The sequence below is a fragment of the Podarcis pityusensis genome (assembly GCF_964106645.2).
Source record: "Podarcis pityusensis genome assembly, chromosome: 5".
In the NCBI taxonomy this organism is placed as follows: domain Eukaryota; kingdom Metazoa; phylum Chordata; class Lepidosauria; order Squamata; family Lacertidae; genus Podarcis; species Podarcis pityusensis.
This window is the reverse complement of record NC_138032.1, coordinates 72345811-72373697: the sequence shown is the minus strand read 5'-3', so window position 1 is coordinate 72373697 and position 27887 is coordinate 72345811. Positions and strand designations below refer to the sequence as shown.

General features: G+C 39.8%; 1 protein-coding gene across 14 annotated transcripts in view; it reads right to left on the bottom strand.

The window, feature by feature from the left end:
* The window catches only part of CTNNA3 (catenin alpha 3), a 570905-nt gene that overhangs the window by 427876 nt on the left and 115142 nt on the right, over positions 1 to 27887 (bottom strand). The window lies entirely within an intron of this gene.

Below are 27887 nucleotides of genomic sequence, written 5' to 3'. Positions count from 1 at the left end.
TGTGGAATTGCAAAAGTCAGTGGATAATTCAGTGATCCAATCTGCACATTAGGCCAAGAGATGAAGCTCTAGTCTTCTTAACAGAGAAGTTTAGATTTCCCAATCCTCAACATTGTTTTAACCCAAAGAAGCCCCAGAAGAGTTCAAACTTCGACTGAAGCATGTGTAGGATATAACCTTTGTTCTGTTGTCCAGTTAAAACCCATCCCTTCAAATGCAGCTTCCCTCCTGGGTAGGGGTGTCATATTTCAAACAGTGAAAATCCAGACAGAAAAGTTGTTGAGCTCTTTTTTTTTTTTTGCTGTTTTTGAGCTATTTTTATGCCGACGTGGGCATTTCATATGTACCACAATTTCATAAAACCAGTATCAAAGCAGTTTTCAACAAATGTGTGCAGGTGGGTGACCACATAGAGATCTAAAGATCTAAAGTTACAGACCATCAGCTATTATAGAAAATGATTTTCCTAATTGTCTGCATAAACCTGGCACTTTGACTCTCCTCTACAAACAATACAGCCCGAATACTGATTCCCTTCTCCGATTCTTCTTTTTAAAAGTAAACATGCATTTAATATAGCACATAGATAGGCCCCAAGAGGTGAAGGAAAGAGATTGTGAACAGAGACCCTACTGGTTTCATCTCTTTAAGTACCCAGGACTAAAGTCTTAAGAACTCTGGAATAAAGGTCTTCCGGAGCTCCCACAAATGTTTTACATCTATGCATGAAAGTATGGGATTATTTGAAATAGTCAGTCTTAATAATGAAATGTTTTTACTGGGCTTTTTATCAAAAGTAGTAAGTGAACACATTTATTCAACAAGGAACTACAGTATCTGCAACACACTCATTTCTTCATTAATCAATGGGCATGTCTAGTTAACTTTCCATGCTTCTCCTCTTCTAACTCTGAAAAAGCTTCTTTTAGTATATGCCATATTTCATCTGCGTTTTGCTCAATCAGATTTCTACTCCACTCGTCATTTGAAAAAGACCACAGTGAGAATATTCTATTTCATTGGGAATCAGGTAGCAGAGAGTTGTGCTAAAAAGAGATATTTGTTATTACAGTTCATACATGCAGAGCGGACTTTGGTAATCTTTCATAATATGGCACCTTGTGGAAGGCCAAAATTTGGTGCGCCCAATGGATCTTTGCAATTTTGCAGCCCCTTGGCTTGGCTCGCTGTGCAGAAGAACCACCCTAAATCCGGCACTGTCACATGTTGGGAACAGATTCATAGTGGCAGAATTTGCAATTGAGAATTTGCAGCTCCAAATAAATATTTTGCATCTGTAGGGTGCAAACATCTGTAGGAATACTTGCAGGACATACATTCAGTCCACAGTTAAGGGACTTAAAATCAATAAAATTGATGAGCTGAAACATGCTAAGCTCTGTGTTGGACTGTGACCGTGGAAAAGCTCACTTTTTTTACTATTTTTTACTGGCACTAAGATGTTCTAACACTAGCCATCCAGAGGTCTCTATTAATCTTAAACCATGTCACAGAGAGGGAATACCTGTTTTTTTCCCTGAAAGCGTTCAGTCGTGGATAATTCTTTTTAGCATCTCAGAGATCTTTTTGCAGCAAATATCTAACAGGATCCATCCACCATTCCCCTACAATGAATGACTCATGCAAATAATGGTTACGTTCATGGATTTTTCTAGGTACCGGTATCTACAGTATGGAAAAGAGGGCAGACAGTGCAGTGAAAGAACAGTAGTTGCCTTCTAACAATGAAGGTAAATGTATACGGTTGTTTTTGTTCCTACTTTTGTTCCAACTAGCGCTGACCTAAAACACACCACACATATCCCATTTGCAGATCTATTTTCAGTTAAATAATGAGCACTTATTTTGGTGATTTTTGAGAGGGCCCTGTGAACAGAAGAAGAGCGTTCACCTATCCAACCTTGCTGCTGGTGAAAGCCCACTAATGGAGCACTGTAGCTATCCATAGCCACATTGTCCTCTTTTCCCAATACCAACTGAGACGGAGAGGAATGTTTCCTGTCCTTAGTGAAAATCTGCCTTGTGATGTAAAATTGTCACAAAGCCAATTCAGAAGACAAATCTGATTGCCTTCAGTTTGAATGGGTGGCTGGGACAGCAGGTGGTATATGATCTGAGATGTGATGGCATCCCACTCCCTGCCAATTAAAGAACAGGAAGGAAATGAAAATGACAATAATGATGCAGTTTTTATAGCAAGCAGCTGCTGAGAAGAACAGGTATGAAGAAAGCAAACTTTGAGGCACAATGAAAATATCCAATTAAGAACACTGAGCTGAGCCCTATGAAAATAGTCACTGAACCTGTTCTGAATGGGGTTGCACTCCCTCTGAAGAAGCACGTGCACAGTTTGGGGGTACTTTGTCACTCCAAGCCCAAGCATCCTTGGCTACAAGTGCCTTTTAGCAGCTTTGTGTGGTTTGCCAGTTATGGTAATTCCTGGACAAGGATAGCCTAACCACTGTGATTCATGTAATCTTGATGCTGGATTACTGCAGTGTACTCTATGTGAGGCTGCCATTGGGCCTTGTTTGTTTATTCAAATATAACTCTAAAATTTCAAACTTTGACTCCCTTCTCCCTCTTTCTGTGGTTCTTTACATTTATTTTCATCCTTTCCTGCATACTCCAAATTATCTTAATTTATTTTTTATTCATCTATTGCCATATGTATCTCATATGCCTTTTTTTAAACTGCAGGTTTTTATAGTAATCCTGCCACTGTCTTAATCTGTTTACACGTTGCTTGTACAAATAAACCATTTCCATTCCTTTCTAAATAACTTTTTATCTTGAGTTCCTATTCTTCCGGTAAGTTTTGCCATTTCTGCATACTCCATTAATTTCAGTAGCCATTCTTCTCTCATCAGGACTTCTTCTTCCTTCCATTTTTGGGCATACAACATTCTTGCAGCTGTAGTTGCGTACATAAATAAATTTCTATACTGTTTAGGTAGTTCTGATCCCATAATTCCCAAGAGAAAAGCTTCTGGGGTTGTTTTTTAAACAAATGTTATCTTAAACATCTTTTTTTCAATTCATTATATATCATTTCCCAGTAAGCTTTAACCTTATTACAAGACCACATAAAAAAAAAGGTTTCTTCTTTCTCTTTACATTTCCAACACTCCTTCGAATTTGATTTATACATTTTTGCCAAACTACTAGGTGTTAGGTACCATCTATATAGCATTTAATTTAATTTTCTCTTAAACAAGTGTTCCACCAGGCCGGGGCCAAGGCCAAAAAGGTCAAGGCCAGCTTAATCTCCCTGAGGCCAGGGATCTCCAAGATGTTATTATTTGCAGACCGTAAGGTCCTCCGTGGGGTATACCAGGAGAGGCGGTCCCGTACATACGAGGGTCCTAGGCCATATTGTAACCATGTTGTTAACAACCCAGATAAATCCTTAAACTCTTTTAATTTAAATTCTCCACCCTCCTCTCTTAGCAAATTTCTATAAGTTGCCCAACTCTCCATCATATTTTTATTTTTCACCACTATTTCCAAAGGTTAAAGCCAAAGTGGTATTTTGGTCTCCAATAAGTTTTTATATTTATCCCATAATCTACACAATTTTTTCCTAATTATATGGTTTGTGAAACCTTTATGTACTTTTGCCTTTTCATACCACAAATAGGCATGCCAACCAAAAATATTATCGTATACTTCCGAATTCTTCAATAACAACCATTCCTTCAACCAGCACAGACATGATGCTTCATATTATATGCTCATTTCTGGCAGAAAATTCATATTCCAGTCCTGTGGAATACTCTGCCAATACAGATTCAGCAGGCACCTTGTTTCAACCTTTAAATGGCTGCTGAAAGCTTTCTCTTCCACCAGGCAAACAATTAAGAAAACATCTGTACATAATAGTTGGTTTCTGATTTTCACATTTAATATGGTTTTTATTGTATGCTTTTATGTATGGCTATTGTAAATTATGAAGAGCAGTATGTAAATATTTTAATAAAATGCCTAACCCTGACCTAGTATGAGACTACCTCACATGTCAAGGACACTGAAGGGCAGGCAGGGTCCCCTGGAACCAATGCTGAGGATCCTCTTGAGAGGCCCATCAAGTTGAGACCCACTAAAGAACCCTTGGAGCTATCAGAGGAGGTGAAGAACATCCCTCCCCAACTTTCTTAAGAACGCTGATGTCAAAAGGTCCAAGTCTGGGCCAAAGAGCAACAACATCTACTGGCCAAGAAAGCAATCCCTGAAACTCCTTCACTACTAGCAGCTACAGTTAGGGTATGATCTAGGGAACCAGAGAACATAAGGTCTCCCTCTTGAGCCTTCTATTTGCTGAAAAGAACACAAGTCTCTGGCTCCTTGATCCTGATTCTTGTTTCCCTTCCTTGTTGTGTTGCACCTTGCCTGAACTCCCTGTGATGTTGACCTTGGACTGTTGCCTGACCCTGCTTCTGGGTCACATTTTGGACTTAGACCGATTCTCCACGCTTGATCTTGGTTTCTCTGGAATGCACTGCACTTGCAACCCTGTCATTGTTGATGAATATTTTGGTAAAAGGCTTATGCCTCCTGAGACTGAGACCCTAGCTCCTGAGGGCCCCCTCTGGAGCATGAGAAATATGAAAACTGGATATACATTTCTCAGCCCCTGGGAATTACAGTGTGTATGTTGCAGCAATCGCAAACTCCAGTGTCTCTAGAGCCAATGCATTTACTAATTTCTTAAGTCAATCCAAATCATTAGGCTCAAATCATTAGGAAAATAGTTTATTTGCTGTAAAACAAATGTATTTGCTGCAAAGCACTGCTGCATCTCTCTAAGTATATTGTTGAAATGATTTTTTAGTACTTCCAGCCAAAGAGGTGCACAAAATCTCCTATCCTCTACAGATCAATCCTTAAAACCATTTCTTGTTATTAAATTCATCCCACAAAATATTTCCAAGTTTAAACTCACTATACAGTGTAGCATAGAGTAACTAGGTCAGTGCCTATTTTCCCCTCTAGCTAATTATAGAATCTGATTTATTTTAATTAGAAGGTTTCAGAATAAATCAACATTAACACCAGCAGAGTTCATCAAGATTAATGTTATTTTAATGAATATCAAAGGAATTAGTGTATTTCAGTGTTTTCCACTGGAACACTGAGAATTCTCAAATAAACTGAAGGTGCAGCAAATGCACCTGTGAAAATTCCACATGACACAGACCTTACCAGTCTACTAACCTCAATTTTGCACATAAATTACTTTTTAAGGTGTTTCTTTAGATGGTTAACTACAACATAGATTCTACTGAGTAGTGGGAAATGACCTGCAACATTGACTTCATTATAACTAAGTCCTTTTATCTCAAAGGTCTAATGTATTCATGATGATGAATATTTCCAAGTGCCACTAATTTTGATATTACATATGTAATGATAATCATCTACAAGTGAGCATTAATTAACACTACATTACCTTACTGATGCATTACATCTTGATTAATACCGAAAGGTCTCCAGCTGAAAGACAGTCAAACTTCTAGTGAGACAATCGTGGACAGCAGCTGCTTTTTGATACAAGGAATGCCACATAGCCCATAGCAGGTGACTCTTGAGAGAGAGCCACTTTTCCTTAGGACATCCCTATTTCCATTGTCAAAATGTTGGAGGGTATGGAGTTACTTGACTCCTGAGCTGCCTGAAGGCAATCCTGTATAGGGACGGCTTTTTAATGTTTAATGTTTTATTATGTTTGTATATATGTTGGAAGTTGCCCAGAGTGACTGAGGCAAACCAATAAGATGTGTGGGGTATAAACAGTAAAATTATCATTATGGAATGGGTCGTCCCTATTTTCATTGGAGAAATCTTGGAGGGTATGGACCTATATGGGCAAGGGGAGATGTTCTGATAGTGAGGCCTACATGGTGGGCCTGCTTGGCCATTCATGGGGTTTAGACTGATGTTCGCACATAAACATCCTGATGTCCAGTCCTACGTGGTCAGCTAGTGGATCTCTCATCTGTGCAAGCCCCAAATGCCATAAGCAATACTGATGACCAAACTGATGACTGAAAGGGCAGTTACCTGCTGTGAAGGCAGGAAGCATAATGAAGTCCTATTCAAAGTGAGACACTCGTGCTCACTCCTACTCTTCACCATCAGCCAGCCAGCTACGCCTCAGAGTACCCAAGGAGCTAGCCTCCACAGCATGGAGAGAGAACGTGAACCACTCTTACCAATGCTGCAATGTGAAAGGAAGGAGAGGAAGTGACACAGCAGGGTTGAATGGCTTCGTCTGAGAGAGCACTCCTGCAGCAGTGGTTCCCATATAGCCCACCCCCTCAGGGGAGATCAATTCAAGTCTCTTCCAATGAGAGGGGTGTGGGGCAAACTTGCCCCCACCAAAGGTGGGGTGCCATTCCTTTTGCCACAAGCAAATGATTCTAAAAGCCTTTCCTACAGATCCTTTGTCATAGCAATCCCTTAAAGCAACTTAATCATTCATTCAAAGGGCCTATCAATGCATTACCATGGCAGTATCCCTGGAATTGGGCAGCATTGTGGGACAGACAGAGCCTTTGATCACTGCTTGCCTACCTGCACTATAAAGTGATTGTATTGCTCTTAATGTTATTTCAAAGTCAGAGAGAGTAAGATATTGCATCTACTAATCATGTGCTCTTTTGGAGGAGAAAACTCTTTCATTAGAAATAATAGTCGTCATTAATAATAAACCATGTGTCACCCCAGCACTATATACTTCAATCTTTCACTGCCTTAATGCTAAAGTATGTCATAAATGAGGCATGAAAAGCTATTACAGGAAACTCTCAAAAGGAATAGATTTTGTTGTTTTCTTTGTATCAATAGAAATAATAACTGATCTATTTCACAGCTAATGATAATTGTACACTTCCACCTGCATTTTCAGTACATTTCCCTTTGGACTGCGACTATAAATAAACAAAACAGTCTCCCACTGTTCCCAACAAAACTGAAAGTATAGCTTTTCTTTCCAGAAAAAAGATTCTTTTAAGGAACAAAATCTGAATGCAAGCATGCACTGGGAGGCAATTATTATTTTATCAGTGTTATCCATGTTTGTTTCTTCTCGTTACACTTTCACAGCTTTCTTCCTTTGTCAAAAATCTCATTGGCATAAGCAAGAAAGCTAAGCAATACCTATCTCCAGACTTTCACCTGACCTAGTTCCATCTGCCTGCTGTCACTCATAAAATGAGTAGACTAGTAGACTAAAGTACATAATAAAATATGAACTAGGAAGCATTTTGTAATAAACCACTCCCCTGCCCAATGTCCTGCCCCCTTAACCAACAACCGCACACTTTGAAAGTAATCTTATAAGACAGAGTTCACACATGCATGTTCACCCCTCAATAGCCATAACATGAAGTCATCATTAGTTGTACAATGATTTGAGTATTCTGGCAGGAAAGTGGATTATTCATCGATTTAATAAACAACTAAATGACGTGTGAAATTGCCATTACAGATCAAACATCAGAAAGAGCCTTCTGTATCACCTGAAACGACTTCAAACACAACTCTGTTCTGCATAGACAGTTTACACATCATCAGAGGTCTCAATGGCATGAGGAACCAAAATCTACTGAGTGTTGGCAATATGAGTGAAGTAAATACCCAGCCAATGTCTGATTAACAACAATCTTCTTGGGGCATGCCTGTAATTCAGCTGCCCATGCTTTCAGTTTGGTGCTGTTGATGGTCAATTCAAGGTGTGGAACACGTTAGTGGAAAACACATAGGCCTTTTCGCCAGTACACCCTCATATCAATAGTTGGAAGCTGGCTCTGTAGGCAGAACAGTATGATTTTTTTGGTCCAAAAAATCTTCCGTATTGGCAATGTTGAAAGATGACAGTGCAGCACCAGCTGAAATGTCTGATACAAAGTGATCTACATGAGCACTTCTGAATTCCCAAATTAGTACAGGATTGCTGTGGACTTGTTCATGATCACTTACTTACAGTTCCTGAAGATTATGTAAAATTAAAGTGGGATATAATTTGATAACATGCAAATAAAGATTTTCTAGTGTAGATGTGTTCAATCCCTGAAAATCAGTTGAACTCTTTGTTTTATTTGTATACAGCAGAAATATCATTAGAGGAAAGAAGCAAATCAAATTTTGACATCAACAACACTGGAGTCTCAGCACTACAAAGATTTTCAAGTTTCAGAAAAGAAAATACAGAAATTGGATTCCAAATCCATGCTATTTTTCTAGGTCAATACCTAAGGCTTAATTTTTATAGCTTTGCATAATATGAATTCTGTGTTCTTTATTTATTCACATTACTCATTAAAAAGACCAAACTGCAAGATGGAAACACATTATTTGGCAAGAAATTCTGCTCACAAAATAAATTATACAGATAAGTATGGAACTCAATTTAAAGATTTTATTATACTGCTGTCTACACTCCAGTCTCTGAGAAGCAAGAGATTATGGGGAGCCAGCGATTACCCAGTGTTCAGTTTCCTTGGAACAAAGGTTAAAGGTGGTGTCTTTAGGATATATGGTTTTAAATATGCATATATACAACCTGAGCATAGAATGAAGGGCTCACAGCATGAACCCTCCAGCACACTTTGTCTCCCCATTAAGCTTCCAGGGAGCACCACCACCACCAAAGCCATAGCTCTGGATTCAGTACAGTACAGTACAGAGAGCAAGTCAAGTCAGGGCCGTCTTAAGCATATGTGGCGACGGGGTGCAAAGATCTGCCTGGCGCTCCCCCCCCCCCAAGGTTGCCCAGAGTTGTCATCTTTTTTTTTAAGGAACTGACACCACGCTTCTCTCTGCTCGGGAAAAGAAAAAAGGGGCAGGCTAGTTAAATAGATTCCTTTGCCATTATGCCAGCAAGCAAACGAATAAATTGAGTTGCAGAGCAATCCAGTGCAGTAACAAGGCAAAATTATTATTTTTTTAAACCTCCCTAAAAGCTCAAGATCAGAAATGAACAAACACAGCATTTAATTTGAAAGGAACCCTTTATTAATTCAAGGAACCAGCAAGGAAGCTGACAATGAAGACTCCTAAATGGCCTGTGCCAGCCCTTATAAAAAATGATCGCTGCTTAGTAGACCACAATATGAGTCAACAATGTGATGCTGCAGCAAAAAAAGCTAATGCTATTCTAGGCTGCATCAACAAAAATCTAGTCTCTAGATCAAGTACCACTCTACTCTGCTTTAGTCAGACTACACCTGGAATACTGTTTCCAGTTCTGGGTGCCACAATTTAAGAAGGACATTGACAAGCTGGAACATGTGCAGAGGAGGGCAGCCAAGATGATCAAGGGTCTGGAAACCAAGCCTTATGAGGAGTGCTTGAAGGAGCTGCATATGTTTAGCTTGGAAACAAGGGATCTGAGAGGAGATATGACAGCCATCTTCAAATATTTGGAACAAGCTTGTTTTCTCCTGCTCTGGAGGATAGGACACACAGCTATGGCTACAGGTTACATGAAAGGCAATTCTGACGAAACATCAGGAAGAACTTTTCCGACAGCAAGAGCCCTTCAACAGTGCAACAGACTCCCTTAGGAGGCTTTGCACTCTCCTTCCTTGGAAGTTTGCAATCGGACGTTGGAAGCTGTCACGGATGATTTAGTTGAGATTCCTGTATTGCAGGGGGTTGGATTGATGATCCTCAACAGGGTCCCTTCCAACTCTACAATACTGTACTATAATTCTAGGGGAAAGGAGCCAAAAGGGCAAAAGCGAGGCAGGAAACAGTTAAGAAGGGAGATGTAGAAAGGTGGGAGAGGGCAGAGAGACAGAGAGAGTGTCATCCTGTTGCGAGTGTCACAACTTCAAAAACACAGCCCATTACTCAAGAAAAGAAACCCATATCCACGACGGTCGGATACATGGAGATTCTTTTAATAGAAAAACAAATTGGAATTTTGTTGCCCCCCCCCCCTTTTGGATGGCACTGCTTCCCATGCCTCCACACTGCGACGCCCCTGGCAGCAGCAGCTGCCCGCTGGCAGCCGCCTATGCAGCAGGAAGGTGATTTCAGTCCAGGTTTTGAGGCTCGGGCGAGCGCAGGAAGGTGATTCCAGACCGGGTTTTGAGGCTGGGGTGAGCGCACCGCTTGAAGAGAGAGACGAGCAAAAGAGCCTCGTTTGCTTGGCTCGCATTGTCCCACCCTGCAGCTGGGGAGTGCGGCGGCTTCAGCAGCGGACGCCTATGGGTAAGCCATGCCTGACTCCAACGCTCGGTGCCCCCTCCGAGAGTAATAAAGCAAGTAATTAGAATGCTAAAGACAGGTGTAAATAACAGGAATGAGTTTAAACACAGCAAACCACGTCCCGCTGCTGGATGCCCCTGCTGGGCAGGCACGTGGCGCATGGCGTCACTAAGCCAAATAGAAAAGATGGCCCTGAGTCAAGTCTTTGTGTCTCCCAGTCCATCCAAACTCACCACACATCCTTCCTAGGATGATGTGGCATCCAGCCAGGTGAGGTGGGAAAGGCCCACCCCTCCTCCTGAAAACATCTCCAGTTATCTCTATGGTAACATGCTTATCACTTCCCCTTTGGAGATGGGGATACCTAACTGGCCATCAGCTTGACAAAGAAATTGGTTTGACCAATTCAGCAGTTCCTTCAACTACCATCCCCCCAATCCTATAGCATTACGTCATCTTAGACCTGAAATCGGAGTCAGCATTTAAGCTGCTGCAAATAGAGGCACCTAGTAGATTCTACCTCAGTCCCCTCACCTAATCCTAACTCAAGCTATCACTACTGAACTAAAACAATGATGATGGAATTATCCTGTTTCTCTTTCTGAACTGCCTATGTACTATATTTTCAGGGTACCACACACACACACACAGAAAGAGAGAGAGAGAGAGAGAGAGAGAGAGAGAGAGAGAGAGTGTCCTGTACATATACAGAAGACCTGCAAAAGAGATTGCCTATACTGTATAAGCAATGTCTTTTTCAGAGACTCTTTTTTAATGTACAGAAAAGATGAAGACTACAATGTGATTGTGTACACTGCTCCTACTCTATATGTGTTCAGATGAATATCAAAATAGTGCCTGCAGCATATGCTGTACAGCTCTCACCAGACAATCAGAAACTAAGGCTTTAGATAGCAGGTTGGCCTAAGCAATATTAGAGAGAGAATCCACAGAGAGGCTCTGAACTTCAGCGGCTTCTGCCCATTGGCAATATTTCATTGAAATTTCCAGTGTCAACCATTTCTTTAATTTTATTCTCTTAGTATCTCTTGCTCACTCTCTACTGGATGGCTTGTTTTACAATCATTGCCAGTGAGAAATAGTTTACTACATCCTAGATTCAAAACTGCTTACAGTAGTGGAAACTATTCCAAGCTTCCTCCGAGTAATTAACTTTAAAATCATTCTGGAAACAAAGTTTGCATAATAAGAGAATATGAGGAGAATGCACTTAATTGATGATATGGTTAGGAAAGTAAATATTAATAAATTGTTTTAATAACACCATATATTTTAAAAATAATAATGAAAAAGACAGTTATCTGTAATAGGCCTGCATCTTACAGTCCCCAAAGAAATCAGATGAAAGCATTCATTGCAGCACAGGGATTGCTGTCTCTTGAAATGAATAAAACACAGAAGCTTTTTTTCACTATGAGAATACACACACTGGGGGGAAATATTAATATGATTCTGAAGCTCTTTCAACATTCATAGAGACCAACTAATTTGTAAGTGGCATCCAAGTATGTTAACATTAGACAAGGTTCATAAAACTGTATGAAGTTAGACATAGCCATTTTTACCCTTAAAGTGTAGAACCCTAATTTATGTAGGAGTGAGCTGAAAAGTCTGACTTATGAGCCATAGATGTGGATAGATTTAAAAGACAAATTCTTACTTTGCATGCAAATCTGTACCTTAGTCAACTCTTTTAACACTCACAGGAGAGGCAAAAGGATGTGAGAAACATGTCTAAGGATTATGTGAGTGTGCTTTGAATATGCAATAGGCCACAGAGTTGCCACCTATCAAGATGCACTCCAACAACTCAGCTCCAGTTTTCCTTAAATGATATTATAGGTTGACAGAAATATCCATGTGAAATTATTCATTCATCACATTCCAAAACCACAGCAGCAGTAGATGCCAACAACTATGGAGCCTATAATACAGATGTGTGGGAAGAAAATTAATTGTATTATTTGAAAGATTTTTACAAAGATGGGCGACTGCTTACCATAAAAGAGATACAAATTCAATTGGGAAATGTTCAAGTATCATGGCTATTAGTCTACCAGTTAAGGTCATTTTTCCCTAGTTAAAAATGAAGCTCTGAGACAATTAACAACATATGAAAAAAATAATATAATAACGAAAAGGTTAGTATCATCTTTGTATAAATCTATTATAGAGGTTCAATTTTGTCCTTGGCAAAATTTGAGAAGGTGAATTGGGATTTAGAAATTGAAGAGGCATAGGACAGACTGTGAACAAAAGTGCCATACAAATCCATATTGGCAACAACCAGAGAAGGAGCCTTTAAAATTCTGCGTGACTGGTACTTAACACATAGATGCCTAGCCTATATAAAACAGAACAGTTCTCCCATGTGCTGGAGAGGATTTTCCACTAAAGGGACTCATCAGCACATGTGATGGCAACATCAAAAAACAGAAAAGTTCCAGGAAAGGTATTTACAGAAATATCTCTGCTTATATGGCAGTCGGTCCTCATGACTAGCTCTACTTAACTAGTATAAAAAGGTAAAGGTAAAGGAAACCCTGACAGTTAAGTCATCACAAACGACTCTGCGGTTATATGTGTATGTGTATGTACACTCGGGGAGGGGAGGAGAGAGAGAGAGGAGAGGAGAGGAGAGGAGAGGAGAGGAGAGGAGAGGAAAGGAAAGGAAAGGAAAGGAAAGGAAAGGAGGGAACCCACAAACCCAACTCCCAAACAAGGGCACGTACATCGTTGCATGCATGCGTCGTACGTAGCGGCGCCACACATGCGCAGCCATCGGTTTGCCCCACCCCGGGTGCTGGTTAGCCTTCATTCACCCCTGGCATGACTAAGCCGGTTCTGGCAAAACCAGAGCAGCGCATGGAAGCGCCATTTACCTTCCCACCGGAGCGGTACCCATTTATCTACTTTGACCTGCTTTCAAACTGCTAGGTTGGCAGGAGCTGGGACCGAACAACGGGAGCTCACCCCGTCATGGGGATTTGAACTGCCAACCTTCCAATCGGCAAGCCCAGGACTCAGTGGTTTACACCACAGTGCCACCCGCGTCCCTGCCTTAACTAGTATAGTCACAATATATTGCAAATTAGAAACAAATAATTTCCCATCTCTCTTGTGGGAAATATATCCATTCATCTCTTGAAGTTAAATGAGATCTGCTAAAAGAGGTTATGAGAAAAAGCTTATGAGCAAACAATTACAGCAAACAAACAGAGGGATTAAGATCAAATTGCAGCCTACATGAAAACACACACACACACACCTATGTTCTCAAAGGTTTACTTCCATATTACTATTTATTAAAGAATGCCGGAGTAGAACATGGGAAATCACAAAACATACTGAGTTTGTCCAAAAAAAGGAAAGTATGAAATAAAATATTTTAACATGGATTAGTTACCGTTTATGTTTTGGCAACATCTATACATGAATAAATGTAACATGCATCAACAAATATAACTGCTTTCATTTGTTAACGTTATTTGTCTTTCAACACAGTGAGGACCTTGCTATAGTACACTGTCCTGCAGACAAACTGTCTTGTCTGCAGGTTTTCGCCTACCTCATAGCAAATGCCACAACTTTTGGCAGATCAGGCATTGGTTTGGATCATTAGCTGATCAGGTACCCTGTTAAAGGGGTCAAGGAGCGGTGTCTCTGTCCAGGAGTCCACACTCAAAGAGCCATAGGACCCTTCCCAATGGCAGCCCTGGCAGAATTGTATCACCTGATGCATGTCAGGGGGCAACCCCCAGTCAAGGTAGACTGCCTACCCTACTAATCAACCAGCAGACAGGCTGCTTGATACCGGATACATACCCAATGATTACATCTGTAATCATTAAAAGTTGTTGCTTATTTTAACCCTGTGTCTTATTTCTATGGTTGGGCTCTCACCAGGCTGCAGGCATCATGCACCTGGGTATGCAAACAATTCAGGATGTATCATTAACATATGCTTCATCTGGAAGCAACATCAAATCAATTGACTGATGACACATTACTGAAAAGATTTGGACACAGACCTCTATGCATCATCTGAGAAAAGATAAATATCTCACGAGTCTGGAGATCTCACAGGAGCTTGTCTACCTGAATCATGTTTTCTATACTTGAAGAAGTCAGTTTTCAAAGGCAGGTGCTCCTGTCTTCAAGTAAATTTATGATTTATGGAATTTATTATCTAACCATAAAACCATAATAATCAGGACCAAATCAAACATTCCCTGAGAGGCACAGTGTGGACTATTCGAAAGAGCCATCCCCTAAAATTGTGTCCCTTATAAAACTTCAGAGAAAATGTCCATATACTGTTTTGAACATGCATGTTCTCCTGTCAGTATCACACCACTCGATGACACATAGCCAAATGATACACAGCAGTGCATACTGCTGTCATTGTCTGCATGGTGATGCCACACACTACATTCTCCATATGAAAGCCACAAACAGAATTGTGTCATCTTAAAGACTAACCAATTTATCATGGCATAACTTTTAATGGACTTAAACACGCTTCATTCGATTCATTACATAAAATTTTAGTTGGCTTGTATGTAAAGGAGAAGACTATAAGGTGGGAGTTGAGTGGCAATGAGATGCAAAAATTAGAGCTTAAATTGTATGCTAAACAGGCACACATTTTTACAGTAGCGGATTCTGTGTGTGGTATTTTGATATGCAAAAGCTGTTTCATACATGGAAGTCATCATTTTGTGCTGCAGTCATTCACTTCTGAAAAATGCAAGTGTGAATTCACCTCAAGAGAAGGATGTGTCACATTTGAACCAGCTTTTTCAATTCAACAACTTAGCAAAGGAGAAGAAAATGAGGAGGCAAATGACGCATGTGACAGATGACAAATGTTTCCAAAAGGATGCAGGCAAAACTATATAACTGAAAACCATTTTGTATACTGACATGGTTCAGCATCCCACAATAGCCATCCCCACAGCAAAGGCAAACGTTTCACTGAAAGGAAGGAAGCACAGTTGGTGCAGGGTGCATCCACAGACTTCTTCTGTGGCTGAGAAGGCTCAGATCCCAGTCCTCCATCCCTAGGCTGATTCCAGGTGGGCAAGGAGTCTATCAACAGCAATCTAGATTCTGTTCCCTGGCAAACACTGTCTGCTTTCCTCTTTTCATTCTTACCCTGGTTTATGTAGCCACTGCTGCTCACTCTCTACCCAAATGGGCTCCAAGTAAGTAGCCCAGATCAGCCCCTTATTAACACATCATCTCAAGCAAGTCACACTTTGATTTTGCATTTGGTGAAGTAAACCCAACAAGCGATAAATTACTGGTTTTTAACTAGAAATATGAACTTTATTGAACAAAAATAGATTTATGCAGTTCAGCTTGAACGCAAAACAAGGTTGGGAGTTAAAAACAAAAATTTGGCCAAGCTGGGACCAAGTTGTTGGTGGGAAACCACTCTTCCTGCAAGGTGCAGAAAGACCACCATGTCAGCCCACACTGGACAGTCTAGCATCACAATTAGAATCATAGAATTGTAGAGTTCGAAGGGACCCTAATGGTCATCTAGTCCAACCCCTGCAATGCAGGAATATGCAGTTGTCCCATATGGGACTTGTTAAGTTGTGAACCTGCAATGTTGGCATTATCAGCGCCACACTCTAACCAACTGAGCTATCCAGACAAGCAGACAATTCAGTAAAAATACTAAAATGCAATGTTTTAGCAATATTGTCATCAGGATTGTCCATTAAAATTGAGCAAACAAAATGGTGATACATTTCAGAGAAAATGGCCAGTTTGGAAGCAAACAGCAGTAGAGAGTGTTGCATATTTATATTCTGTGCTTCACCTGTTTGTTTGCCTGACTCTTTGCACAAACACAAGCACACACAGACCATTAGAAGCTTAAAAAATAATCTGCCAACAACCAGAAAAAAGAGAATGTTGGGATTTGGGACTATGTGATATCAATTTGAATAACATTAATTTATGTTTTAGCCATTCAAAGAAGACAGGCACGCCAGTAACTCTGCATTATGCAGTTGGTAGGGCATTATAAATGTATCCCCCTGTAAGTAATGCACAGGCCAACAGTATAATCTGCAGCAAACAGCATAAGGCATGTGTGGTTAACGATAAGGAGCAGGGACAATTTTGTATCTGTATAAGTAACATCCATTCTACTTTAGATAGATAGGTTATCAAGAATCATCCGTCATGCTGAGCCAGGTGACTTTGCAATCAATGGCTGGAGCTCCATGGGAGTCACGCTGCCTTATAGGAAGCAAGTATGAGCAGTGAATTACGAGGTACAGAGCCAGACATCGATTGTGACTCCTGCTTATTTATTTCCCAGATCTACACAGTGACAAAGCACCACTAATTTTATTCCATAAATCTTTAATATTTCTATTTACAGTGTGCTATATAAAATAAAATTTTAGAGCTTAATGATGCTTTCTGGCAACACTTCTGCTAAGCAATGTTTCACACACACACACACACACACACACACACGTATATTTTGTGTTGTGTTTGGGGTAAATAAATGGTCACTGCTGGAATCTCAATAAAGGGCACGGGTCAACACAAACATAAAATTGGAATTCAGCCTACAGAATATTTTTCCTTTTCTTTTCCGCTGTACAGTCAGCAAGCATTTTTAATGTAATTGGTGTCTGACCTCAAATAGCACATGTTCTGCATATGATTTTCTTTTCCTCCCATTACTTCTCCTCCCTTGGGGACTATGTAGTTACACAGCCCAATCATTACCAATAGGTTTGGTGTTATTTAGCACGTCTTCTTCCTACCTAAGACTGCAATTCTAGGCATACTCACTAGGAAGTAAATCTGATTAAAATCAATGGGACTTATTACCATGCAAACATGGCTTGGACCAGGCTATACATCTTTGGTACAATAACTTTGTACGTGGTGGCTTGGTGTTATTGTGGATAACAGAACTACTGTGCCTTGAAACAAGGTTCTACAGCTCTTTCTGCTTTGCCCCACAAAGTGCTATTGTATAGATGCATTTTACAGCAGGGCTACAGAGGTAAGGAAAATGAACAATAATAAGATGTCCCTCCTCCCTAAGCTGTCAGCCAACAGATCTCTAAAACTTGCAGTTTTTCCAGAAAAGCCATGTGGTTAAACCTTTCTTGAACCATTGGTGCCAACTCTAAGGGGCTCAGGTCCCTTCATCCCCCTCCTCTATAAAATATTGGGGGGCTGCCCCCCAGTGTTGTAGACAATCAGGGGCAGATGTCATAGACACCAACTTTAGGGGGTATCAGGTGTGTTGCACCCCCAATAATATTCTTCTATGGTCAGAGCCACAATGCCATCGGCCACTGCCATCGCTCTAGGGCTGCTTCCCCCCTCCTTCCCCTCCATGGCAGGAGCAGCAGGATGGAAGGAGGTTCATAAGTGTTTGGGGGCAGTGGGATGCAAGGAGCGGAGCATGCAGAGTCATCGCCCAGACAGCTTTTTGTTTTGTCGTGCTTGGAATCAGAGCTGTTGCATCCAGGCCACTCAAGCCCTTTCCACCCCACATCGCTCTGCCTCGCAGCACCAGGGCCCCACCTCTCTGCCTCTGGACCTCAAAACCTGTGAAATAGAATGGTGCTTCTTTGCCCCTACATCCTTCCCTGAAAAAGCGAGGAAGAGAAGGAGAAGAGTCAAGAAGCAGCAATCTGCATAGTGGCACAAAATACTTTATCGGAGGAAATAATCACAAAAATTAAGTGCTGATCTAGACTAGACCTAATATTACTGCAATCAATTAGACAGCATGAGCTTGTTTTCTGAACGGAAATTGGAACACGGTGCATTTTACATGAAGAGAGATGCAGAGTTTCCTTTTACTTGATCCATTTGAGTGCTGGAGGTTAGAACCCTGCACTGCTATTCTGCTGACTCTCCTTGGCAACCAAGAAGTTAGAAGCTCCAAACAAGTAATATATATAGAGAGAATGAGCTTTTCTCTAAAGCAAAGAAAATAAGGAACGAAAATAGAATGGTCTTTTGAAATAGAAGACCTGTTAAAGTTAAATTCTTTGACACCCACTGCCCCTGCACATTGGTCTCAATGTACTCATTGTCTGTTTTACACAGAGTCTATATATTCATAACCTGTACATACATATGTAGGCTATGCGTATGTTTTATGTACCTTTAAAAATGAAAAAAACAGATTGCACGGAGAGAGCCTGTGTGTGTACTGCTGATGCATGCATAGCATTGGTGCAGAAAAGGTGAAGAATGTGTGTAGGTTGGGGCAGGCCAGTGGGCACAACCTCAACTCCCTATCCAAGTATTCATTCAACTCAGAAGCCACATGCACAAGACTGTGCATTTGTAGAACAACATACTTTGTTTTTAAGTGAGGCTGTCAATCAATCTCCCATTGATACCAGTAGAATTTTTATGTATCTATGCATGGAAAACCACACTTAGGGGATGGAGGATCAATCAGTAGATGATATATTGATATTATGAAGTGGAAGTGGAAGGATAAAACACGCTTCACCAGTCCATACCATTCAAATGTTTGTGTCCACTTTCAACTTGAACCACTCTCATCTAGTTTTGCCTTGTTATTTGAAATACATTTTATCCACAAATTAGTTTTAGCACAAGCCACCGCTATCAGCCTCTATTATATAAAGCTATTCTCCCACACACACACCCCGCCACCAGTGTTGTAGAAAATCTTTTTCAGTCTGTCATGGATAGACTCTAGGTCAGCTTCTTGATGACCCAGCAACCAATGAGAGCTTTTTAAAATGACCGCTCCCTACTTAAAACGGGGGGCACCCTTTGCGTGGACGCGCGCAGCCCCTAGATCTGGAGCGGCTCCAACAGCATAGGCTTGGTTTGCCTTCCCTCAGGTGGGATACCTGGAGGTCTCTGCCTACCTCAGTCAGTTGTCCAATCCCACCTGGGGGAAGCGTTGCCAAGGAGACCAGGCCAGGTAGGGGAGGGATTACCTGCCCACACAATAGAGGGAGGATCTTACCTGAGAGCTTTTTAAAATGTCATCCAATCAGGATGGTGGTGGCAAGTCAAAATTCAGTACCTGCTTTCTACCAGCTTAGGCTGGTATGTCAGCTGAGGCTGACTCTTGTGCACTGTATTGTCCTTGAAGCTGCTATTTGCTCAAAATTCTGCAGGCAGGATTTTAACTGGAAAAGCTCATCAGGAACATATTTCACCCATGCTGAGAAATCAATATTGGCTATTTGTTCACTTCTGAACCCAACTGTGATCAGCAAGAAAGAAATGTACACTATTCTTGGATTATAAATTTAAGCATTATGCAACATAATACTAATTAAGAAAAGGGGGATGAAGGCCATCCTACCCACCCAACTCACTGGCCTGGCTTTTCATGCCACTTCTATGCCTTGGATGATCTGAGTGTTCGCACTTGAACTTTCTGTCCTATGTTGGGCATATGGCTCAGCTACAGGTAGGTCTCTTTTCCTGCAGTTGCTCAAACTCTGTTGGGTGGTCTTTACCCATGGATGACATGGCACACCTAAATCAGAAGCTCACCCCCCTGCTATTACTGGACCCCTTTCATTAAGATAAACTGTTATTTTTCTTTCAGCTACCTTAATATGTGGCACACAACCAGCCCACCTAGAAATATATTTAGCCCTTTCTGCCCCCCCCCAATTTTTTCTGGTGCTGCCAGTCTCTCTACCCTGCCCTACCATGCCCATAGCCACAGGTACCTGCCCACCCTCGGAAGGCCCCCTGCATACATTTTTTTTCTGCCAAAGTTGTGATAGTTAAGAGCCAAATCAAAATTGTATGTGTTTCCCTAACAAATACCTCAAGGAAGATAAAAAATATGACCATACCCAGCCAACATTGATGAAATAGAAAAACCCATTCCCATCTGTCAACAGGACATCCAGCTTAATGCCCAAAGTAAACCTGATGAACACAGTATTCTGTGCTGCTTTCTGTACCTGAATGAAGCAGGGAGCCTTATGTAGGTCATAAGGCCTATCAACCTGAAATTGTTACAGAACTGAGAAGTGCTCTGTCTCATGAATTTTTGCCCTCTCCTCACAAAGACAGGGAAATTCCAGTCACATTTCTTAGTCAGGCTGCAGTGCCTGGAAATCTGCTTCAAAAGCTGTCAGGCAGATCACAACATGCCGTTTAAAAATGTTGGACTTATTTTTTAAAAATGTTAAAATGAAATTAAATATATTTATGCAAATCTTAATAAAATTATGTAAATACTAAATGAATAAGAGTATAAAACAAATTTAAGATTCTGAATCTCGCTGACAAGACACAGCATTCTCCCGTTACAAATTTTCTCATCTCATCAATTACTGCAGATAGAAAATGAATATACTTCACAGTTGTATCATTTCCACCCAATAGAGAAACCGCAGGCTTATAATCAAACCTCTCCACATCTGTCCACAAAATCTGTCCCAAATTGTTCAAGGCATCATACAAAGAACAATATACAATAATATATGTGCAAGGATACTTTAGATGAGATTCCTGCATTGCCGGGGCTTGGACTGGATGACCCTTGGAGTCCCTTCCAACTCCACAATTCTGTGATTCTATGACTCCAACCTGGTATTCAAGTACCACAAGTACAGGTATATTCAGAATACAGCATATTGGTAAACCTTCCTTCTGGGACAATTGAGAGCATCACATTTAACTAGGCTTTAATAAACACCATCCCCTCACTGGGTTTCTTCAAATCCTTACAAGGTAGTACAATATGAATGTAAGCGAAATTATTAAATAATGGAACTTTTTAAGGCACCAGTTCAATTGTTCTGCCCATCTGAAGAGATACATCAGATCAGACAATTCCTGCTTCTAATGCTTTTAGTGAGCTCCACCCCCAAACTCTGCATATAGTTCAAAAGAAGCCTAATTTCACCACTATGGAACAAACAAATGCATTCCAAGCGTGATTGTTCATGACAGATATTTTTCCTTAGCCAAATGTTTAGCAGCATCACATATGCCACTGTTTGAATTGTTGTTACAGCCAATGCATAAATCAGAAGGGACTGATAGGGCAGTAATAGCCACAATTATATAACTTTGTTTTTAACTATATCCAAGGGACTTCGTTTCTCTGCAGACCACACTTTGAGAAGCTAAGGAACGAGTTTCCTTTATATAGTTCTAATGCTGGTGCACCCTTAGCTCTAAAGTAAAATAAACTCTACATGTTGTGTACAGGTTTCTGTCTGAGAAAACACCACTCCCAAATATCAGAAAAAATATACTTCCTCAATTTTCACCCTGTCTAACCTCCAAAGAGGTGTCTATGGTCTCTTCTGAAAAACCCTTTTGTTCTTTTGATAGTTATTCTGCAAGCCTGCCCAAGCAGTGCATTTTCTCTGGGGCGACACATACCCCTAATCATTTTGTGAATCTTTGTACTTTTGTCCATTTACTGTATTTATTTTTTACCAATTTGAACTATAAAATGGTGATTTTCTTGAGCCAAAATGAGAGTACCCCTAAACATTTTTTTAGAAGAAAAAAAGCACTGTGCCCAAGCATCCATATTTTTCACTGAGGCCCTTCTCAGAATGTTCCCACCACCAGAGGTCAAGCAAGTGGCAACAAAGGAGAGGGCTTTCTCATCTTATCTGTGGTATCCCATCCAGAGGAAGCTTGCCTGGCACCCACTTTGTCACACTTATTTTCTCAGGCATTTTAATAGTTTTTTATTTCAAGTATTGAAAACAGGAAATGAAGCATTTACTCTGCTGTTTTAATGGAGATTTAATGTTGCATTTAATTGCATGTCTTGTTATTCTGTTTTAAACTGCCTTGAAATAAAAATTATGCAGGGTGGTATAAAAAACACTTTAAATGCTGTTGTATGTTTACATGCCTATAGAGACTGACTTAAAAAATGCTTCTAAAAATGTGCCTTAGGTAAAGGTAAAGGGTAAAGGGACCCCTGACCACTAGGTCCAGTCATGAACGACTCTGGGGTTGCAGCACTCATCTCGCTCTATTGGCCGAGTGAGCCGGTGTACAGCTTCCGGGTCATGTGGCCAGCATGACTAAGCCGCTTCTGGCGAACCAGAGCAGCGCACGGAAACACCGTTTACCTTCCTGCCGGAGCAGTACCTATTTATGTACTTGTATTCTGACGTGCTTTCAAACTGCTGGGTTGGCAGGAGCAGGGACCAAGCAACGGGAGAGTGTATATATATAAATCTAAAATTAATAAATCTGTTGTCAGAAATTAAGCCAGTCTCACTTTGGGCATAATTCTCAGATCATAAAAGGAAACTCAAGCACCCAATAATTTCAAGGGGATCAAAACTGCTTACTTTGTATTTTTACTAGTTAAGTGGAATTTTCACTCCTTGTTACGATTGCTAAACAATTGTCCTGTTTCACAAGTCCACTAAGATAAAGAGGGAGGAGAGGGAGCCTCATAGCCAAGGCTCCAAGTAGGTATGCTCAGATCTAGATGTGGATTTAATCACTGTTAACAATACCTGCTCATAAGGAAGATCTCATTCTGCTGAATTAAAACATTGCCTTCTTTCTCCAGTTCTTTAAACAGCTAAATCTCAAAGTGGTTTAATAACAGGGCTGAAAGCTTTAACTAATTAATTAGTGTCATTAATTTACTATTTCATTAATTGATTTAATGTGTAGATTGCTGATTGATTAAACCATGCTGCACAGGAAGAGACAAACCACATTAAGCACGAACACTTGGTGCTGTCAAGTGTTCTGTTAACAAGTTTCATACATCTCTTGACTTCTGTGTTAATAGGCTAGCGAAACTTGTATTGGCAAAGTTCAAAGCCAAGGGGCAGGATCTCATGATTAGATCCTATGTTATAGGCAGTGTTGATGTTATTACTAGTAGATATTTCTTTAGCAAGCAGCTATGTTCAAAATGCAGCAGCAGCAGATATATTGAGTTCCTAAAGTTATGCTAAAAATTACTTTAAAATTACATATATAAGTAACTCAGCAATAAGCATTCCTATTTATTCTTCTGAACAGATCATCAAAACTGATTTATGAAATTACACTTATTAGAATACGATTTATACTTAAAATTTGTTCCAAAAGGGAGCAAAGAACCAGTGACAAAGAAGTCAGGATTTTGCTAGTCAAATACTAGAGAAATATAATGCTCCACTGATTTGAGGCAGGAATATACAAAGTTTACTAAAGTACTTAAGAAGTTTCAGAAGCATTTGCAAAGGCAGACAAAAGCTGAACTACTTTTCTGTTGTTTTCTTAAAAATTCAAGACCTAATGACACTGATAATTTATTCTGCATGCTTTTTGAGAAAAATACATTTATTTTTAGTTGCTTTTGAGAAAATCTGTACATATATTTGAAAAATGCATTATATTAACTCCTTTCTATCTCAAACAATAATGCTTGGAAGCAACAGCAGTTTCTTTAGAAAGGTCCTAAGTTAAACACCACAGGGAGGCAAACAGAACCCACAGTAAAGGTACAATCAAAGACTTAATACCTAGATTGTACTGTTACTAACTGTGACTGGTTCAACAGCTTTTGCCATTCCTGAACCAGGAAATCCTGGGCACAATAGTGCATGCTTTGGTCAGGTCAAGACTGGATTACTGCAATGCACTCTATGTGGGGCTTCCCTTGCACTTGATCTGGAAGCTACAGTTTGTGCAGAAGCTACAGATTAAAAAAATCCCAGTTCCTCCTCTTTCCCATTCACCCTTAAAAATCCTGAAATGCTCTAGGGCAAATTCCTGGCAGAACTAGCAATGAGATATGAAAATTAAATATAGTTTCTGCAACCATTAATTTGAACAATAGAATGACCTTTGCCATATTTTTAACGCATTTAAAAAAGCAAGCCATGTTAAATACATTAAATTCTTTTCTACTTGCAATGGACTTATTTACAGTAATTTTTGATTTACCTAAGGAAAATTCCTTCTCATGAATTAAAAAGTGTGGTAGCTGTTTAGTCAGTGAACACTTCCAATATTTATTTGCAGTGCTAGGTTATTACCATAATCAAGGATTTATTCTACCTTGGAGGGAGGGAAAATACCATTTTGTTGAAGGCTTCCTGGGAAAAAATGGTCTTCAGCAGACTAATATATTTTGGGTGCTGTCAAGTATACCAAATATGAATTACTGACTACAGTATTGTACTGAATCATCCTCTCAAGCTCCATGAGCTGTGCATCACTCTATATTTTTCTAGTGGATTCCTCAAATAAGTATCCGATTAATGCTGAAATTGCTGGCTCAGAAACATTTAATGAAGAACAGGACTTAAGCAAGAAAAATCTTTAATCTTGTTTCTCCAGTTCTCCTGGCTAAAAAAAATTAGCAACTTAGGGATCTCCCACATTATTTACCAGAACAGAAACCTCTAGAAGAGAAAAGCAGGTTTAGGAAGCCTGGTTTTTGAATGTGTGTGAACATTTGTCATGGTGGCACCCCAGTTAGAATGCCTACTTCCAATAAGGTCAACCAGGTCAAACAATACTGACATTTCAGCAACATGTTAAGACCTCTCAGTTTGCCTGGTCCTCTTCACAATGCTAGTATAGGTATGTTGCTGTAACAAGGAACTGTGTTTAGCTTTGTGTTATGTTTTGTACTTGATTCTATGGTTGTTTTATCTGTTGTTTACATTTTTACATTTTTATTTTTGTATTTATTGTTAATTGATTTAGGTTTGCTTTTAACTTACGCTAACCATATGATGAAGGGCAGGATAAAAATTAATAATAATAATAATAATAATAATAATAATAATAATAATACTGTCGTCGTAGCCTCAGTTTTTGTATATAACCTCCACCACTTTCTTGGCATTGTCACACAGAGTTAATTTGTTTTCCGCCCATTTTCTGTAGAATATATCAACTTCCAAACTACACAACCACAATCTCAATCTTTGTTTGCAAACCCCCCTGTAATGAGAATGTCACAGCAGTGCAGAAATCTCCATCATCAAAGATTAAATAATTCAGGAAGAACTGGAAGTCATTCAAACATTTCTACTCTTCAATTGTACTTGAAAAGCTTGTCACAATGAATAACTGTGATCCCCACAACGTTAAGCTCATTTGGAAGCTCTTGTTTCTCTAAATCAAAATATATTTTTGCTGGGATCATGCATTTTATAAGCAAATGGATCCTTCAAATTCTTCAAAGCAGTAAGAATAAAATACAACAAATCTTTAATCATGATACCTAGAGTGGGTATCATCTTTTTAACTATAGGGTCATTGCCTTCTGCACCCAGGACATGCAGATGGAGAGAGAATTATAAAATAGCACAGCAAAAAATATCATCATCATAATCCACCTTAGACCCTATTCTTGATGTAATACAGGATAGTAGAGGACTTGCTCTGACTAGTAATTCCAGGCAGCTCACTACCCACCTCTCAATGTGAGGAAGGTGTTTGAGATCCCTGGCACACAGAGTATCATAGTTGACAGCTGTAATATTAAACTGAAACATGTAAAGCTCAGCATCCCAGTTTCAATAGCAGGATCCAGTCTGTTTGTTCACCTTGTGCATTTATCTTCAATATTACTGTATATATTTTCTGCTAGGAATCATGTTGTGTAATAAAACTGTACAGCCATGAGACAAGAGGAGATTAAATGAGCCCTAAGAGAACTGTTGGAAGGCAGCCTTGTATCCCTTAATCTGATGCTATTGTCTCTTCTTATTGTCAGCCCATGGTATGCATTTCTAATTTTGGATTCTCTCCACTATACATCTATGGATACAGCATGTCTCAATTTAGGCACTGTTTTAAAGCATTTTCATAGAGCTTTGTGTTCTTAGAGTGTATTTTGTTTTGCAGATTTTAGCATCTACTCTTAATACTTCAAGTCTAGACCATTAATTCTGACTTAGAAGAACATCCTAGGGCTAATGCAAATGAATCCTGGGTGCATGGCAGCTCCTGAAAATTTGATTGCTCAGTGGCTCCTGGCAATCAAATTTTAAGCAGCTACAATGCTCAGCAAGTCATTATAATGAAATGTAATGAAAAATTGCAGCACAAATGCAAAGTGTAGCTTCTTGTTTGATTCAGGCAGCCTTCTTCTGTGATAGGGATTCATATTTTTTATTTATTTCATATGTATTATGTTCTAAGCTTTTCATATACCAGCTACTTCAAAGACAAAGGAACTGACAGAAGAACTTCATTTATTCAAATAATACTCCAGGCATCATTCAAAATAGAAGTATGGGTAAATTACATTAAACTAGGTTACAGAAACATGGGAATATGAGAGACCTGAATTTTCTGATAACTGGGAATGAACAACAGTGAGGGGGGTTCTATACTTACATCACATACAATGAACCCACAGGGTCCCCTTAACCTTGCACAATTCATCTACTCTCTCTAAAAGGATGTGACTATGTTAAGAAATAAACGAAACTGCTTGCCTAGAAAAGGTGCATGAAATATTTGGAGTCTCCATTTCTCATATATATAGTTCTCACATCCTGAAAATGGATATTTTACACTGTTCTGCACATGTCCAATTATCCCCTGGATCAGGCACAGGTTAATAATTGGAACAGAGTATTGTTGCTAAAATTCCACATACTCATTGCAAACAAACAAAAATCTTCCAAACATGCTGCAGTCTACTGTCCAATCAAGAGCAGCTAGCCTTATTATGGAAGCATGCAACTTAGGAATCCATAGAAAGTTGCTTTTTTCTAGATACAGACAATCTGTTCATCCAGCCCAGGGATGGATAATCTTTTTCAGGGTAAGAGCTGCATGTCAGATGGATGTGGCAATTCTTCTTATTTTTTAAATACCTGGGCAGATATCACAGGCTCCACAGAATCATAGCAGTGGACCTGTGGTAGTGGCCAGTGTAAATTATAGGGATTCGCCATACAAATGTTCAAAAAAGGAATTGTATTGTTGCTATACGTATCCTAGCTGGAGAAGGCATGGAGCCTAGTTGTGAAGAGATAACCATGCTTCCATTTATTTTACAGCCTTTGCTGGTAAACAATACCGTACATCAAGATGATGATGCAGCAGCAACAAAAGGTGGTATTTATATATATTTTACTTGGCGCTGATCTACTAAAAATAATTACTCTTAATAAAAAAATAGTCCAGTAGCACCTTATAGACCAACTAAGTTTTTCTGGTATAATCTTTCAGATCTGAAGAAGTGTGCTTCCACATGAAAGCTTATACCAGAACAAACTTAGTTGGTCTATAAGGTGCTACTGAACAATTTTTTATTTTTTATTTTTTTTATTTTGACTGTGTCAGACCAACACGGCTACCTTCCTGAATCTATAATTACTCTTACTTAGTCATTAATTTCAGTTGGTCTCCTCTGGGTAAAACTTGGCTGAATGTCACCTTGCAGCTCCTAAAATGGAAGTGTCAGATGGAACCTCCTGGGTATTGCCATAATCTCTGGAAAATCTTTAAAAAAAACCAAGATGGGTTGAGAGTTCCCTATTCTGTGGTAATACTCCATAGGAGCACACAGGCATTTCATTCCTTTAAAAGACAGAATGAAAGGTGGGAATATACAAGTTCACACAATGGTGTCCACATCCGTTCCGGTGGCCTGTTCGCAACCTGAA